Here is an 18,668-nt window from a genome sequence, read left to right on the forward strand (position 1 = left end):
GGTTTCGCAGGGTTAATTTAGGGGTTTCATATATTATGTTAGCTAGCTAATAGAGAGAAGTGTCCTTTCTTATCTCCGTGCTTGGTCGACGCTGTGTATTATACGTATAAAGAGGACTCGACACGCTAGCTAGCTAGTAAGCAAATGAAGAAAACCATTAAGTACAGAAGATTGTCATGAACATATACAGAGAGAAGTGATCGACCTCTCCTTCTCCGAGAGATTGGTCGAACAACAAGTTTTCGTATATCTATCCGATGCTACTGGCTACATATATACAATATAAGATCTCTTACAATCCCCTAACATCTGAACTCAACTTCCACATGGTATTCTCCATCTTTGTCGATGACGTGGTCAAGAAAGAATCCCGCCAATTCCTCTTGAATTGCTTGCATGCAATCTTGTGGTAGGAGTTCATCCCGCATCTGCCGCATCTAATTTGAAGAAGGGGGTCAATACATATATATGAATGAAACTCAATACAAATGATGGTAATAAAATAAAATTGTGAATATTATTGCTTACGTGCTTCATATTGTTTTTTAGAGTAGCCCCGCTCACAGGTCGTGTGGCGGATAAACTCGCAAATGTAGTATCCACAATAATTATTCCCGGGTTCCTGCCACAACCACTTACAAGAAATAGATCGTCAATCAAATTGATAAGCAAGCATGCTAAATGGTATTGATGATACTAGCTAGAATCATTGGGAGATGTGCGGAACTAGCTAGTAGTGCTTACTTTCGGGTGGTTAAATTGCAGCTCCACCGGCAGTCCTGGAGCTTGTGCGGTGAACTTTTTCCAAACCCTGCCAGACAAAGAAAACAATTACTTGATATCAGGAAATGAATAAAGTTGCCGATATGGTGCGATAATGATCGATACTTCTCGAGCATTTTAGTCATGGTCGCATACTCCTTGGGATTTTTTTGTTTCGAGTCTATGACGGTTACTAGTCCCTGCTCAAGCTTAATCTCTAGCAGAATAAAGTGAAAGCTGCGCACACACGCATAACTCATCAATTACATTACTATAACCTTGAGTAATAAGGGAAACCGAATATGGACAAGACAGTAACACTCACCCGTATTCGTAAGGAAAGAGTATTGTAGCTTAATTTGTTTTGATTTCAAAGTAACGATGCGAGCAAGTTGGCCTCGGTTTGTTTTGAAGGAAATATGCCCTAGAGGCAATAATAAAGTTATTATTTATTTCCTTATTTCATGATAAATGTTTATTATTCATGCTAGAATTGTATTAACCGGAAACATGATACATGTGTAAATACATAGACAAACATATAGTCACTAGTATGCCTCTACTTGACTAGCTCATTAATCAAAGATGGTTATGTTTCCTAACCATAGACATGTGTTGTCATTTGATTAATGGGATCACATCATTAGGAGAATGATGTGATTGACATGACCCATTCCGTTAGCCTAACACTTGATCGTTTAGTATGTTGCTATTGCTTTCTTCATGACTTATACATGTTCCTGTAACTATGAGATTATGCAACTCCCGTTTACCGGAGGAACACTTTGGGTGCTACCAAACGTCACAACGTAACTGAGTGATTATAAAGGAGTACTATAGGTGTCTCCAAAGGTACATGTTGGGTTGGCGTATTTCGATATTAGGTTTTGTCACTCCGATTGTCGGAGAGGTATCTCTGGGCCCTCTCGGTAATGCACATCACTATAAGCCTTGCAATCAATGTGACTAATGAGTTAGTTGCGGGATGATGCATTATGTAACGAGTAAAGAGACTTGCCGGTAATGAGATTGAACTAGGTATTGGATACCGATGATCGAATCTCGGGCAAGTAACATACCGATGACAAAGGGAACAAAGTATGTTTTTATGCGGTTTGACCGATAAAGATCTTCGTAGAATATGTAGGAGCCAATATGGGCATCCAGGTTCCGCTATTGGTTATTGACCGAGAATAGTTCTAGGTCATGTCTACATAGTTCTCGAACCCGTAGGGTCCGCACGCTTAACGTTACGATGACAGTTATATTATGAGTTTATGAGTTTTGATGTACCGAAGGAGTTCGGAGTCCCGGATGAGATCGGGGACATGACGAGGAGTCTCGAAATGGTCAAGACGTAAAGATCGATATATTGGACGACTATATTCGGAGTCCGGAAAGGTTCCGAGTGATTCGGGTATTTTTCGGAGCACCGGAGAGTTACGGGAATTCGCCGGGAGAAGTATTGGGCCTTATTGGGCCATACGGGAAAGAGAGAGGGGCTGCCTAGGGCAGGCCGCACGCCCCCCCAAGGCCTAGTCTGAATTGGACTAGGGGGAGGGGCCGCACCCCCTCCTTCCTTCCCTTCTCTCTTCCCCTTCCTTCTCTCCTACTCCTACTAGGAAAGGAGGAGTCCTACTCCCGGTGGGAGTAGGACTCCCCCCTTGGGCGCGCCTCCTCCTCCTTGGCCGGCCCTCCCCTTGCTCCTTTATATACGGGGGCAGGGGGCACCCCAACAAGACACAAGTTGATCTATGGATCGTTCCTTAGCCGTGTGCGGTGCCCCCCTCCACCATATTCCACCTCGGTCATATCGTCGCGGAGTTTAGGCGAAGCCCTGCGCCGTTAGAGCATCATCATCGTCACCACGCCGCCGTGCTGACGGAACTCATCCCCGAAGCTTTGCTGGATCGGAGCCCGGGGATCGTCATCGAGCTGAACGTGTGCTGAACTCGGAGGTGCCGTACGTTCGGTGCTTGGATCGGTTGGATCGTGAAGACGTACGACTATATCAACCGCGTTGTGCTAACGCTTCCGCTTACGGTCTACGAGGGTACGTGGACAACACTCTCCCCTCTCGTTGCTATGCCATCACCATGATCTTGCGTGTACGTAGGAATTTTTTTGAAATTACTACGTTCCCCAACATGTTTAGCATCATGTTTAAAATCCATTCATCCATGATATTCATGTTAATGAACCCAATATCACCTATTTGTCTTTTCTTCAATTCGGCAATCTTCAATCTGCATAATATAGTGAGGATAATTATATATACATGCAATGAAAGAGCTGAGCTACATATAGAGACTTAATTAATTACAGAGAAGCAGTACCTACAGACAGTAGCAAGTGATGATTGTTTTATCGAGGGCCTTTTGATTGAAAAACTGAAAGAACTCCTCATATGGAACAGACAACAGATCAATTCCAATGAGGTCACGCTCCTCTTTAACTCTCAGCGTCAAAGTATCTGTCCCAGACTTGCTGCAGATGTCCATGTACCAATCATGGAATCTTCGAATCATCGTTGTTAGAGGAGTACCAGGTTTGACGAGAGGCTTCCTGTGCCGGAATTTTAATGTGTCCACCTCCATTGTATCAAAAAGTTCATCGTCGGACATGTAATCTCCAGGATTGGTACCGGGCAACATCACCGGAAGATTAGCAACGATATCGCTAGACACATTGAGCGGGGGGCACGATTGCTTCGCTTGTTCGCTGAGCTGGGGAATTTTTCCCCTCTTCTTCGTTCTGCTAACCTTTGATCAGTGAAAGTACTTCCCGACTGCTCCGCTTCCTTATATGTCCTTTCAATAACGCGGTCATAGTTGGATTGCGGTGGAGGCGGTGATGGTCGCTGCAGGGCATCCAAAGTGCGCTTCGCTTTCACCGGATCTATCTTCTCCTCCAGAGGTGGATGTTTCTTAGATTTTACCGATTCAAAGAAGTCCCTCACTTGGCCTTCACAGATCTTCTTATTTTCCTCCTCACTCCTCTCTTATGGTAACTTCTCTAGAGGCTTGAGAGACGATGGACCAAATCTGTATTGCCTCCTGCCTCTGGCTGTACTGCTAGACGCCGGAGTAGCCGGAGCGGCTGCAGCTGTCTTCTTTTGTTGCTTACGAGGCAGAGAAGAAGGAGGCAGACAACTATGATGGCTCGGAGCAGCAGGAGCGGCAGTGTCTGTGTTCCGCCGTCGCCGTTGCTTATGAGGCGGCGAAGGAGGAGGCGGGCTGCTGGGACACACCGGAGCAGGCGGAGTACTACCTGATACGTCTCCAACGTATCTATAATTTTTGATTGTTCCATGCTATTATATTACCTGTTTTGGATGTTTATGGGCTTTACTTTACACTTTTATATCATTTTTGGGACTAACCTACTAACCGAAGGCCCAACCCAAATTGCTGTTTTTTTGCCTATTTCAATATATCGAAGGAAAGGAATATCAAACGGAGTCCAAACGGAATGAAACCTTCAGGAGCAATCTTTTTGGAACAAACGCAATTCAGGAGACTTGGAGTGGACGTCAAGAAGCAGCCGAGGCGGCCACAAGGGTGGCCGGCGCGCCCAATAAGGGTGGGTGCGCCCCCCTGCCTCGTGGGCCCCTCGTGGCTCCCATGACCAACTTCCTTCGCATATATATATACTAGTAAACTGCACGTGCTTTGCACGTAGTAACCAAGTCATGCCGGCTACCTCTGTGTGAAGCCAGGTAATGTTCTAAAAGTAAGTCAATGTTCTGAAATTTTAGTTTGTCAAAGTGCAGGAATTGTTCGCCTCTCTAAAAACTACGCCACCCTCCTCTTCGCATCCCGACCATCCCGAGCCCCTGGCACTGATGGCAAGCACATCGCCGTAGAGGAGTACCTCCGACTCCTTCCCAAGCACCTTGGATGTGGAGATCGGGTGAACCAGCGCCACTGGATGATCCGTCAAGCCACGAGGGAGCAAGCTCTCGAAGATGGCAAATCATGAGGAGAAAGTACTCCATGTAGATGAATTTTAAATTTTCTTCTGTGTGTGTGTGTGTGTGTGTGCGTTGTTTATGTGCCATTGGAAGAATCACTGAGATCTGCAATGAAAATGGTAATTTTTGGCAAAGTGTGTTAGTGGGGATGGTCCGAAGCATAGGAATGAAATGCCATTATTTTGTTGATGAACTTGTAATGAGATTGCCCAGCTTCGTCTATACATCAATTTATCAATTAGTTAAAGAAAAGGACAGGTAAAGTTGATGAACGATTGATGCATTAGAAATAGATATGGTACACTGTAACAACTATATTACCTTTTTGGGCAGGAAAACAACCATTTGGGACATAGATGGTGCTGTCATGGTCTTCCTGCTCATTGGCTAAACCATGTTCATGTGTTTCCTTTCCAGTACTACTACAACCTGCCCCATTAGACATTCTCCTTCTCTTATGTCCACTTCCCTTGTCCAGGAATGCTGCTACACGTTTATGTTGACCAGTACCTGTCAATTCATTACATGATGTAGATATGTCAGATGGACTGATCAAGGTGTAATTTGTAGCAACCAGACTAATTATGTCAACTCGAAGGATATTGTAAGATGCAGAAAGTTCAAGCTCATCAAAATATTGGTATGAATTCCACCCAAAAAACATACATTATAATACTTATTGACAAATAATAGTACAACAGGAAGTGGATGTTAATGATCTACTTATCAGAAATGCCTATCATAATCAGAGTGATAAGCATGTTTCTTATTATATACATATACATGTGCGTTTTGGAGATAAACATGACCTGATTGAGTGACCACTCATGTAATAATTAGGACATGAAGAAATTTATGTTAATACTAAAAAAATAAGACAAAATATTATTGCGTTAATATGTACCTTCTATAATTGTACTGATGGGAGTAGTTGTGTGCATGCTTCCATTGGTAAAAGTACAAGTTTGACTCCCAGATTGTGCATTATCACTAACTACATGATTTTCCTTCTCCGTTTGTACTCACGGCTTCCTTGTAGGTAGGCAGCACGCTGTTCTAGAGCCATCTTCAAGTATCTTTCCCGGTCATGATAACGTTTACACTCAGAAGCATCTGTCGGTAGAGTTGCGTGTCCAATCGAAGGAGTATTTGATTTTATGGATATGCAAAATGGATTGATTGATCGTTTTGTCCCAGTAATTGGCTGATCCACTGCACCAAGTATTTTTGTGCTGGAATGTATAGAATATTTCAAATAACCCGTGAGCAATCTTTTAACACACAAGGCATATGTTTTTTATTTACGTAACAACATATAAGAAGCTGTAAACTTGTTTCAAGATTCTGGTGACCAGAAATATTAAACATGTACCTTGTTTCCCTTTTGATAAATTATGTGAGTCAACCACATTTGTAATATCTTGAAAAGGAGCCCGTCCTGGCATTCCAATGGATCTTGTTGTATGGTACTATGGTAACTTGAACTGCCATTCACTTGCTTCCTAGATAACTGTCTGCACTTGGCTCTGCTAAGGCGCTGAGCAACATAGTAGACAACATTAGCATAAGATAGGAAGGTAATGCAGCAGTATATCCACGCGAAGCTTAAGTCACCTCAAACTCTTTGTAACAAACCAATTTTTTGACATATTAATTGATACATATAATCTAACAATAGACTGTATTGATGTTTTGTCAGTACACATGGTACAGTGTAACATTCAGCATCGTTCTCGATAAAAAAAATCATTAAAAATGTTAAAATCAATGAACATGAGATTTTAAATGGTTATAACACTTCTATGGAAGTATGAGAAATGAAAAAAAGAACTTTGTGGACATAAACTCAAACACGTGGTGGTCAGAGTATGCTGTGATAAATTTCATGATTTCTATAATGAAATACAAAATCTGTGTTTGGATTCACGGCATCTGGTATGCAGAGATAGAAAATGTACAGATCATTAAACGAATTAGCACCACTTCTATATATTCTCAGATTGTATCTTACCTCTTCAACATGTAAGCTATGAGTGCGTGAGGTTGAGGATGCTTTGTTCACAGCGGCTGGGCTGCACTGATATGTCATCCCGTTGCTAGCACTTGCAGCACCGATGGCCTCCGGGCGGATTAGCCTGAGGAGCGCCCGGCCGGAGATTCCAGGAAGCGGTGGCGGTGAGCACGTGGAACAGTAGCAAGGGTAGTTCGCCTGGGGAGAAACTACTGGGGCGGCCCGAGTTTGAGAGATTGGAGTCGAAATTGCACGGAAGATCAACTGAGGAGCGCTTCCCGCGGCCGGCGGCGTAAGGCAGAGCTGTTCTAGAGGACTTGTGGTGGCGCGAGTACGGGGCTGGGGCGACATCGGGGGGACGGTGAAACCATGAAACAGAGAAACAGAGTGCTTCGATGAGAAGAGAATGGTGCCGGATTTTTTATTGATATTTTATCTTGGTAGGGACGCTCCAGGTGCTTCCAGAATACCAGCGAGCGTGCGGTGAAAGCGCCCAAACCAGAGCGCGCGCGCGGGCCGACTGCGAATCCGGAAGATCCTGGCCCTTGGTTTTGGTTCAGTAAAGATCTGACCGTAGATCTTCAACACACACAACTGAATCAACGGTTCATGTTTGGTTTGGGGTGCTGGGAGGAGAGAGAAGGGGACCAAATTCAAAATTGGTACACTATAGAGTAGTATATATATATATATATATATATATATATATATATATATATATATATATATATATATATATATATAGGACTCCTCTTTTATACTCCCAGGAGTATGTACTCTCACCCTACTAAATTCCTCAGTCAATGGATTAATTAATTAAAATATTAGTAAATTGTGTTGCATGCGAGAAACAACCTCCAAGATTGTAGGTAACCGGTGCATGTTATCCCATGGAAATTCTGATATTTTTTTCTCCTTTTTCGGGGGAGAGTCTGGTTTTGTTGCGGTGAGATGCCACTTTGAACGCAAGTAGTATATGCCCTTTATTTGACTTTTTGAATCTCAGTATATACCCTTTATACCTCTTCAGATTGGGAATGAAGCGTGTAAAATATAGACCTTTTTCATCATATCATGCTAGCAGTATATACCCCATATGTGTTTTAGTATTTTTCGAATGGTTGGTGGAGGATATATACCCAACGACATGGAAGACATATACTGCATTTTTCTTTTTGTAAAGAGTTCATTTTTCTTTTTGTAAAGAGTTCTGTACTGCCTTTTTAAGTAGTACTAAGTGCTGAACTTTTTGAAGGAGTATATACCAACAAAATTCAAGGGGTATGTACTGGCATTTTTTGACGGAGTATATACTGCGGTTTTTTTGAAGGAGTATATACTGCGGTTTTTTGAAGGAGTATATAACAAGAAAATACTCAAGGAGTATATACTGCCATTTGTTTAAGAAGTATATACTGCATATTTTTGGAAGAGTATGCTGCAGTTCGTTCCTGAAGAAGTGTATACCAAAAAAAGGTATGTACTGCATCAAAAGCAGTATACGTATATGCATTCATCCTTTCTCAGAACAATCATTATATTCATTTGAAATGAAAAGTAAGTTCATAAGTTCATATGCATCAGGAGTACATATACATCATCATTATTTTTGCAGGGAATATATACATCATCATCAATAAGAAACATGACTTGATTATATGGGTGCAAAGGAAGCTGCCAACTGTTTCTCGTGTGTACGTACTAGCAAATTAATGGCATGCACGCAGTATATTATAGGGCGTGGATCAAACAGGCACCATCGGTAGCTAGGAGATCCATGGTGATTGATCATGTGTTCTTCAATCTGACATCATATATCCATGGCGTGTGCAGACTTGGGAGAGAGCAGACCCGAGGGAGGGCTGCGACACTGCAGCTGCAGGTGAGATTGGGCGAGTCGGATCACTCGTCGCGCATGCATGAAACTTCACCATGGCCGCTCCACCGCACATGGACGGCTGCGGCGGCGGCAACGACGACGTAATGTATCCAAAGACACACACCCTGCATGTACAAAACAGATCGGATGGCATTGATTCATTGAAGTGCACCTAAATACAATCGGATGGCATCCCCAATTGTTTACCAGAATTTGGAACTAAATTCACACTAACCGTGAACAGAAGAAAAATCCCCAAATCTGAATTTTGGACCTATTTACATGTGGCACATATGGGAATAGAAGGCATCCTCATGTTCGATTGAACCTATAAACATTAGAAGAGAAAGAGTTGCCAACCTGTACAAGGAGATACAACCCTGTCGTCCCACATACTAGATCTGTGGTGGACTGGTGGTTCCTGGCATAACCTGAAAGAAGGAATAAGAAGCAGATCAACCGGAGTTAATGAAGCTGTATGAGAATTGTTGCCGTGAGGAATTTATGTATGGAGTATATGGTAGTGAGGCAAATCGATCAGGTACCTCGCATGTGATTGGTGGACTTCAAAAGCAGCTACTTGAGGTTAGAGACTTGGAGCAGGATTCAATATCAACGGAAAAAGAACAAGGCTCCACTAAAGTGAGTGCACCGTGCCGAAAAACAACCTGGTCACTGGTCAGTCACGTCAACGCCATTGGCCGGTGAGAAGATGGGCGTCCCGGCCGAGCTACTCTTGGCCGCCGCCGCATATTCATGTGAGCCGCCGCCGCAGCTGGACGCCAATGAAACAGGACGAGAGATGGATAAGCAGTCAAATGGATAAGGTGATACGACGACAACTATAAAACATACCCAGAAAAATCGGAGCAGCGACCACGGTTTCTGTTCAGATTTTGCATGTATTTTTTCCTTCTAATTAAAGCGAATTAGTAGCATGGGGGGATGAGCAGTAGGAGCAGTAGGAGTATATATATATATAGGTAAAACTGTGTCTATCATAGCTTGTCACAGAATTAGTTAAGGCTTGCTAAATATTTAACGGTTTAAAAGTAAGTAAAAAATATGAAATAAATAGGGAAGTCTCACTCTAACATAATAAGATGATCCAACGGTGCGATTGTGAAAATATGCATTTATGTGGCCTCAGTGAAAAAAAAAACATTTCAGCTCACTTCAGGATCAATATATATTGAAACATTTGTTCTTTTTTGTGCAGGACACGTGCAATCATATTTTTTCAATCCATCCGTTGGATCATGTTATATTGTAGGTGTGTTGGTTCAGTATTTTTTTCAGGATTTTTGAGAAATTTTACACCGTTGAAAACCTTAACTAGTTCCGTGGCAAGCTATTGTAGAAAATCCTACTCCTATATATATATATATATATATATATATATATATATATATATATATACATACCCCGAAACCATCCAGGGGCACCACGAAAAACTATTTCCATCGCCGCAACCTTCTGTATCCGCGAGATCCCATCTTGGAGCCTTTGTCGGTGCTCCGCCTGAGGGGGAATCGACCATGGAGGGCCTCTCCATCACCATCAAGGCCTCTCCGATGAGTTTTGAGTAGTTTACCACAGACCTTCGGGTCCATAGTTATTAGCTAGATGGCTTCTTCTCTCTCTTTGATTCTCAATACAAAGTTCTCCTTCCTCTTCTTGGAGATCTATTCGATGTAACTATTTTTGCGGTGTGTTTGTCGAGATCCAATGAATTATGGGTTTATGATCAAGTTTATCTATGAGAAATATTTAAGTCTCCTCTGAATTCTTTTATGTATGATTGGTTATCTTTGCAAGTCTCTTCGAATTATCAGTTTGGTTTGGCCTACTAGATTGATCTTTCTTGCCATGAGAGAAGTGCTTATCTTTGGGTTCAATCTTGCGGCATACTTTCCCGGTGACAGTAGGGGCAGCAAGGCACGTATTGTATTGTTGCCATCGAGGATAAAAAGATGGGGTTTATATCATATTGCATGAGTTTATCCCTCTACATCATGTCATCTTGCTTAATGCGTTACTCTGTTCTTATGAACTTAATACTCTAGATGCAGGCAGGAGTCAGTCGATTTATGGAGTAATAGTAGTAGATGCAGGCAGAAGTCGGTCTACTTGTTGCAGACGTGATGCCTATATATATGATCATGCCTAGATAATCTCATAACTATGCACTTTTCTATCAATTGCTCGACAGTAATTTGTTCACCCACCGTAATAATTATGCTATCTTGAGAGAAGCCACTAGTGAAACCTATGGCCCCAGGGTCTATTTTTTATCATATAAGTTTTACCATCTACTTTTATTTGCATATTTTACTTTCCAACCTATATCATAAAATACCAAAAATATTTATCTTATCATATTATCTCTATCAGATCTCACTTTTGCAAGTTTCCGTGAAGGGATTGACAACCCCTTTATCGCGTTGGTTGCGAGGTTCTTCTTTGTTTGTGTAGGTGCGTGGGATTTTTGAGGAGCCTCCTACTGGATTGATACCTTGGTTCTCAAAACTGAGGGAAATACTTACGCTACTTTGCTGCATCACCCTTTCCTCTTCAAGGGAAAAACCAACACATGCTCAAGAGGTAGCAAGAAGGATTTCTGGCGCCGTTGCTGAGGAGGTCTTCGCTCAAGTCAGTACATACCAAGTACCCATCACAAACTCATCTCCCTCGCATTACATTACTTGCTATTTGCCTCTCGTTTTCCTCTCCCCCACTTCACCTTTGCCATTTTATTCGCCCTCTTTTTCTTGTTCTCCTCTCTCTTTCGCTTGCCCTTTTGTGTGCTTGTGTGTTGGATTGCTTGTCATGATGGCGCAAAATAATACTAAATTGTGTGACTTTGCCAATACCAATAATAATGATTTCCTTAGCACTCCGATTGCTCCTCTTAATGATGTAGAAACTTGTGAAATCAATGCTGCTTTGTTGAATCTTGTTATGAAAGATCAATTCTCCGGCCTTCCTAGTGAAGATGGCGCTACTCATCTAAACAATTTTGTTGATTTGTGTGATATGCAAAAGAAGAAAGACACGGATAATGATATTGTTAAATTGAAGTTATTTCCATTTTCACTTAGAGATCGTGCTAAAACTTGGTTTTCGTCTTTGCCTAAAAATAGTATCGATTCATGGAATAAGTGCAAAGATGCTTTTATCTCTAAGTATTTTCCTCCCGCTAAGATCATCTCTCTTAGAAACGATATTATGAATTTTAAAAAACTTGATCATGAGCATGTTTCCCAATCTTGGGAAAGAATGAAATTGATGATTCGCAATTGCCCTACTCATGGTTTGAATTTATGGATGGTCATACAAATTTTTTATGCCGGATTGAATTTTGCTTCTAGAAATCTTTTAGATTCGGCCGCGGGAGGCGCTTTTATGGAAATCACTTTAGGAGAAGCTACAAAACTCCTTGATAATATTATGGTTAATTATTCTCAATGGCACACTGAAAGATCTACTAGTAAAAAAGTTCATACTATAGAAGAAATTAATGTTTTGAGTGGAAAGATGGATGAACTTATGGAATTGTTTGCTTCTAAGAGTGCCACTATTGATCCTAATGATATGCCTTTGCCTACTTTGATGGAGAATAATAATGAATCCATGGATGTGAATTTTGTTGGTAGGAATAATTTTGGTAACAACGCGTATAGAGGAAACTTTAATCCTAGGCTGTTCCCTAGTAATTCCTCTAATAATTATGGTAATTCCTACAACAACTCTTATGGAAATTTTAATAAGATGCCCTCTGATTTTGAGAATAGTGTTAAAGAATTTATGAATTTTCAAAAGAATTTCAATGCTTTGCTTGAAGAAAAAAATGCTTAAAGTTGATGAATTGGCTAGGAACGTTGATAGACTTTCTCTTGATGTTGATTCTTTGAAACTTAGATCTATTCCTCCTAAGCATGACATCAATGAGTCTCTCAAACCTATGAAAATTTCATTGATGAGTGCAAATAAAGAACCGCTAGGTTGCGTGCTAAGAAAGATTGCTTTGTTAGAGCGTGTTCTTCTAGTTTTCATGAAAATAATGATGAAGATCTAGAAGTTATTTATGTGTCCCCTATTAAATATTTGTTTTGCAATATGAATATTGATAATGATGGGACTGGAAGTAAATCAACTTTAGTTAAAAAGTGTTCCAATGATTTGGAGTATTATGATCTTGATGCTAAAATTGGTAAAAGTGGGATTGGAGAAATTAAAACTTTGCATAGTAATGAACCCACCACTTTAATTTCAAGGAATTTAATTATGATAATTGCTCTTTGATAGATTGTATTTCCTTGTTGCAATCCGTGTTGAATTCTCCTCATGCTTATAGCCAAAATAAAGCTTTTACTAAACATATCGTTGATGCCTTGATGCAATCTTATGAGGAAAAACTTAATTTGAAAGTTTATATACCTAGAAAACTTTATGATGAGTGGGAATCCACAATAAAAATTAAAATAAAAGATCATGAATGCTATGCTTTGTGTGATTTGGGTGCTAGTGTTTCCACGATTCCGAAAACTTTATTTGATGTGCTAGGTTTCCATAAATTTGATGATTGCTCTTTAAACTTGCACCTTGCAGATTCCACCATTAAGAAACCTATGGGAAGGATTAATGATGTTCTTATTGTTGAAAATAGGAATTATGCACCCGTAGATTTTATCGTTCTTGATATTGATTGCAATCTTTTGTGTCCTATTATTCTTCGTAGACCTTTCCTTAGAACGATTGGTGCAATTATTGATATGAAGGAGGGAATATTAGATTCCAATTTCCGTTAAGGAAAGGTATGGAAAACTTTCCTAGAAAGAAAATTAAATTACCTTATGAATCTATCATGTGAGCCACTTATGAATTGAATGCCAAAGATGGCAATACTTAGATCTATTCTCGCTTTTATGCCTAGCTAGGGGCATTAAGCGCTTGTTGGGAGGCAACCCAATTTTATTTTTGTTCCTTGCTTTTTGTTCCCGTTTAGTAATAAATAATTTATTTAGTCTCTGGTAGATGTATTTTCATGTTTTAATTAGTGTTTGTGCCAAGTAGAACCTATAGGATAACCTTGGGTGAAAGTTAATTTGATTCTGCTGAAAAACACAAACTTTGCGTGCACGAGAAAAAACTCAATAAATCACAAAAACGTGCTTTTGCGTTGATTATTTTTGATGTAGATCAATAGACAAATTACCTAGTACGTCCTATTTTGGTAGGATTTTTGGAGTTCCAGAAGTATTCGAAAGTTACAGATTGCTACAGACTGTTCTGTTTTTGACAGATTCTGTTTTTCGTGTGTTGTTTGCTTATTTTGATGCATCTATGGCTAGTATCGGGGGGTATGAACCATAGAGAATTTGGAATACAGTAGGTTTAACACCAATATAAATAAATAGTGAGTTAATTACAGTATCTTATGTGGTGGTTTTTCTTTCTTGCACTAACGAAGCTTATGAGATTTCCTGTTGAGTTTTGTGTTGTGAAGTTTTCAAGTTTTGGGTAAGATTTGATGGACTATGGAATAAGGAGTGGCAAAAGCCTAAGCTTGGGGATGCCCATGGCAACCCAAGATATTCAAGGACAACCAAAAGCCTAAGCTTGGGGATGCCCCGGAAGGCATCACCTCTCTCGTCTTCATCTATCGGTAACTTTACTTGGAGCTATATTTTTATTTACCACATGATATGTGTTTTGCTTGGAGCGTCTTGTATGATATGAGTCTTTGCTTTTTAGTTTAACACAATCATCCTTGCTGTACACACCTTTTGGGAGAGACTCACATGATTTGGAATTTATTAGAATACTCTATGTGCTTCACCTATATGTTTTGAGCTATGCAGTTTTGCTCTAGTGCTTCACTTATATCTTTTTAGAGCAGAGTGGTGATTTTATTTTGTAGAAATTATTGATCTCTCATGCTTCACTTATATTATTTTTAGAGTCTTTTAGAACAGCATGGTATTTGCTATGGTTATAAAATTGGTCCTAGAATGGTGGGCATCCAAGTTGGGTATAATAAAAACTATCATAGGAAGTGAATTGAATACTATGATCAACTTGATGCTTAATAATTGTTTTGAGATATGAAGGTGATAATATTAGAGTCATGCTAGTTGATGTAATTGTGAATTTAAGAAATACTTGTGTTGAGGTTCGCAAGTCCCATAGCATGCACGTATGGTAACCGTTGTGTGACAAATTTGAAGCATGAGGTGTTCTTTGATTGTTAACCTTATGAGTGGCAGTCGGGGACGAGCGATGGTATTTTCCTACCAATCTATCCCCCTAGGAGCATGCGCATAGTGTTTGGTTTTTGATGACTTGTAGATTTTTGCAATAAGTATGTGAGTTCTTTATGACTAATGTTGAGTCCATGGATTATACGCACTCTTACCTTACCATCATTGCTAGCCTCTTAGGTACCGTGCATTGCCCTTTCTCACCTTGAGAGTTGGTGCAAACTTCGCCGGTGCATCCAAACCCCGTGATACAATACGCTCTATCACACATAAACCTCCTTATATCTTCCTCAAAACAGCCACCATACCTACCTATTATGGCATTTCCATAGCCATTCCGAGATATATTGCCATGCAACTTTCCACCGTTCTGTTTATTATGACACGCTTCATCATTGTCATATTGCTTTTTGCATAATGATGTAGTTGACATCGTATTTGTGGCAAAGCCACCATGCATAATTTTTATACATGTCGCTCTTGAGTCATCGCATATCCCGGTACACCACCGGAGGCATTCATATAGAGTCATACTATGTTCTAGTATCGAGTTGTAATTCATGAGTTGTAAGTAAATAGAAGTGTGATGATCATCATTTTTTAGAGCATTGTCCCAAATAAAAAAAAGAAAGGACAAAAAAGGCCAAATAAAAAAAGGAAAAAAAAGAAAGTCCAAAAAAAGAAAGGCCCCCCAAAAAAGGGGACAATGCTAATATCTTTTTCCACACTTGTGCTCAAAATAGCACCATGGTCTTTATGATAGAAAGTCTTCTATGTTGTCATTTTCATTTACTAAGTGAGATTTTTTTTCATTATAGAACTTGGCTTGTATCTTCCAACGATGGCTTCCTCAAAATGCCCTAGGTCTTCATGAGCAAGCAAGTTGGATGCACACCCACTTTAGTTTCTTTTGTTGAGATTTCATACATTTATAGCTCTAGTGCATCCGTTGCATGGCAATCCCTACTCCTCGCATTGACATCAGTTGATGGGCATCTCCCTAGCCCGTTGATTAGCCGCGTCAATGTGAGACTTTCTCCTTTTTTGTCTTCTCCACATAACCCCTACCATTATATTCTATTCCACCCATAGTGCTATATCCATGGCTCACGCTCATGTATTGCGTGAAGGTTGAAAAAAGTTTGAGATTACTAAAGTATGAAACAATTGCTTGGCTCGTCATCGGGGTTGTGCATGATGAGAGCATTATTGTGTAACGAAAATGAAACGTAACCAAACTATATGATTTTGTAGGGATGAACTTTCCTTTTCCATGTTATTTTGAGAAGACATGATTTCTTAGTTAGTATGCTTGAAATATTATTATCTTTTTGTCAATATGAACTTTTATTTTGAATCATTTGATCTGAACATTCATGCCACAATAAAGAGAAATACATTGAGAAATATGCTAGGTAGCATTCCACATCAAAAATTCTGTTTTTATCATTTACCTACTCGAGGACGAGAAGGAATTAAGCTTGGGGATGCTTGATATGTCTCCAACGTATCTATAATTTTTGATTGTTCCATGCTATTATATTACCTGTTTTGGATGTTTATGGGCTTTACTTTACACTTTTATATCATTTTTGGGACTAACCTACTAACCGGAGGCCCAGCCCGGATTGTTGTTTTTTTGCCTATTTCAGTATATCGAAGGAAATGAATATCAAACGGGGTCCAAACAGAATGAAACCTTCGGGAGTGATCTTTTTGGAACAAACACAATCCAGGAGACTTGGAGTGGATGTCAAGAAGCGGCCAAGGCGGCCACAAGGGTGGCCGTCGCACACAGTAAGGGTGGGCGCGCCCCTGCCTCATGGGCCCCTCATGGCTCCCCTGACCAACTTCCTTCGCCTATATATATCTTCGTACCCCGAAACCATCCAGGGGCACCACAAAAAACTATTTCCATCGCCGCAACCTTCTGTATCTGTGAGATCCCATCTTGGAGCCTTCGCCGACGCTCCATCGGAGGGGGAATCTACCACGGATGGCCTCTCCATCACCACCAAGGCCTCTCCGATGAGTTGTGAGTAGTTTACCACAGACCTTCGGGTCCATAGTTATTAGCTAGATGGCTTCTTCTCTCTCTCTTTGATTCTCAATACAAAGTTCTCCTTCCTCTTCTTGGAGATCTATTCGATGTAACTGTTTTTTGCGGTGTGTTTGTCGAGATCCGATGAATTGTGGGTTTATGATCAAGTTTATCTATGATAAATATTTAAATCTCCTCTGAATTCTTTTATGTATGATTGGTTATCTTTGCAAGTCTCTTCGAATTATCAGTTTGGTTTAGCCTACTAGATTGATCTTTCTTGCCATGGGAGAAGTGCTTAGCTTTGGGTTCAATCTTGTGGTGTCCTTTCCCAGTGACAGTAGGGGCAGCAAGGCATGTATTGTATTGTTTCCCTCGAGGATAAAAAGATGGGGTTTATATCATATTGCATGAGTTTATCCCTCTACATCATGTCATCTTGCTTAATGCGTTACTCTATTGTTATGAACTTAATACTCTAGATGCAGGCAGGAGTCGGTCGATGTGTGGAGTAATAGTAGTAGATGCAGGCATGAGTCGGTCTACTTGTTGCGGACGTGATGCCTATATACATGATCATGCCTAGATAATCTCATAACTATGCAATTTTCTATCAATTGCTCGACAGTAATTTGTTTACCCACCATAATAATTATGCTATCTTGAGAGAAGCCACTAGTGAAACCTATGGCCCCCGGGTTTATTTTTTTGTCATATAAGTTTTACCATCTACTTTTATTTGCATCTTTTACTTTCCAATCTATATCATAAAAATACCAAAAATATTTATCTTATCATATTATCTCTATCAAATCTCACTTTCGCAAGTTTCCGTGAAGGGATTGACAGCCCCTTTATCGCGTTGGTTGCGAGGTTCTTGTTTGTTTGTGTAGGTGCGTGGGACTTTTGAGGAGCCTCCTACTGGATTGATACCTTGGTTCTCAAAATTGAGGGAAATACTTACGCTACTTTGCTGCATCACCCTTTCCTCTTCAAGGGAAAAACCAACGCATGCTCAAGAGGTAGCACTACCGCCCTCACGCGCCGGAGCAGGAGGCGGAGTGCCCTGATCACTCGCCGAAGGAGGAGGAGAAGGCTGAGGAGGCGGAGTGCCCAGCTGACTCGTAGGAGGCGGGAAGTTCAGAAGCTTGATGTGTTCCTTCCGCCATAGACACGGAGTCTTAGCAAGATCTAACTGAGTCTCCCCATCACCTGTAGAGTGCTCAAGCTGTAGCTCCTCAAATCTCTCTGTTATTTCATCCACCATCATAACAATATAGCCTTGTGGAATCGGACGACAGTGAAAAGTTGCTCCGGGTGAAGGAGGGAACACAGAGCCGACAACCGCCTTGACTTTGAGATGAAGCCATTGTGTCATAAGGTTGCACTGGTGTGAATCCGTGATAAAATCCACGGGGTAGCTAGGACCCGTGAATTCAGGCTGCTGAACAAGCTCGGTGGAAGCCACACCGCTTCTCCGCTGAGATGGCGGGGTAGCTTCTGGGGTAGCTTGGGCAGGATCTCGCTGGTTCTCAACAACTTGTCATTCCTCTAGCTTTCGTACCCTTGCCTGAAGCTGCTGCAGTTTGCTCTGCTCCACTTTCCTCCTCATCTCTTGGGTTTTGTAACCGGCTGCATCGGGAAACCCAACCGTCCACGCAACTGAGCCTGGCATGCCTCGTGTTCGTCCAGGGTGCTCAGGATTCCCGAGGGCCTTTGTGAGCTCGTCCTTCTCTCTG

At 40.9% G+C, this 18,668-nt stretch overlaps 1 long non-coding RNA gene across 1 annotated transcript; it reads right to left on the minus strand.

The window, feature by feature from the left end:
• Positions 1-8,287: 8,287 nt before the first annotated feature.
• LOC119291703 lies at positions 8,288-9,427 on the minus strand. Its single transcript, XR_005142599.1, has 3 exons — positions 9,171-9,427; positions 8,861-9,056; positions 8,288-8,750 (listed from the first exon to the last, which is right to left on the minus strand). It is a non-coding gene; the product is annotated as an uncharacterized LOC119291703 (long non-coding RNA).
• Between the last annotated feature and the right edge of the window lie 9,241 nt (positions 9,428-18,668).

This window comes from Triticum dicoccoides, chromosome 4B (assembly GCF_002162155.2).
Source record: "Triticum dicoccoides isolate Atlit2015 ecotype Zavitan chromosome 4B, WEW_v2.0, whole genome shotgun sequence".
Classification (NCBI taxonomy): Eukaryota; Viridiplantae; Streptophyta; class Magnoliopsida; order Poales; family Poaceae; genus Triticum; species Triticum dicoccoides.